This window comes from Microtus ochrogaster, unplaced genomic scaffold (genome assembly GCF_000317375.1).
Source record: "Microtus ochrogaster isolate Prairie Vole_2 unplaced genomic scaffold, MicOch1.0 UNK31, whole genome shotgun sequence".
Lineage (NCBI taxonomy): Eukaryota > Metazoa > Chordata > Mammalia > Rodentia > Cricetidae > Microtus > Microtus ochrogaster.
The window spans coordinates 2583813-2584590 of NW_004949129.1; positions in this window are offsets into that span (position 1 = coordinate 2583813).

Here is a 778-nt window from a genome sequence, read left to right on the forward strand (position 1 = left end):
AGGATATTCTTTTTAAAAAGATTTTTAATTACTTTTATTTTTCAGTTCACATGTATTGGTGTTTGCCTGTATGAAGATGTCGGATCCCTTAGAACAGAAGTTACAGATAGCTGTGACCTGCCTTGTGGGTGCTGAGAACTGAACTCTAAAAGAGCAGCCAATGTTCTTAGCCACTGAGCCATCTCTCCAGCCCCGCTGTGTGTATTACCAGCACGGCAGTTGGCAACCCTACTAGTTTAGGTCCCCTATAGTTACTGTCTACCATCACACCCTGCAACTGCTTTCTGCAGAAAGGAACGGGCGCGCTCTTCAGCTGAGAGGAGGAAGAGGTGAGAGCCTGGGAGGTTCAAAACAGGAGAAGCCATGTGGTGGTCATTTTGGAAAGAAACAAATTGGACATACTTGGGCAGAGGTCTAGGAACGCTAGACAAATCTTTGAGAGGTGGGTGGAGTGACACAAACGTGCTTTTTCTCAACAACACTCAGCCGCTGGGTGAAGTCACGGAGCAATCCTGTAACTGAAGTTACATAGCTTGTAGATTGGCAAGGAAATACATCCTAAGGTTCACAGTGAACCAGGCAGGGTGCCAAGCAAGGACTTTGGAGAACACAAAGGATGCAAAGTGATCCGGTACTCAATAAACACACAGTCCACCTGGACTGGGGGTGGGTGAGACGGCTCAGCAGGTAAAGGTGTTTACCACCAGACCTGACGACCCGAGTTCAGTCCCTGAGGCCCATGTAGCGTGAGGAGTCAGTTCCCACAGCTGTCTTCAGA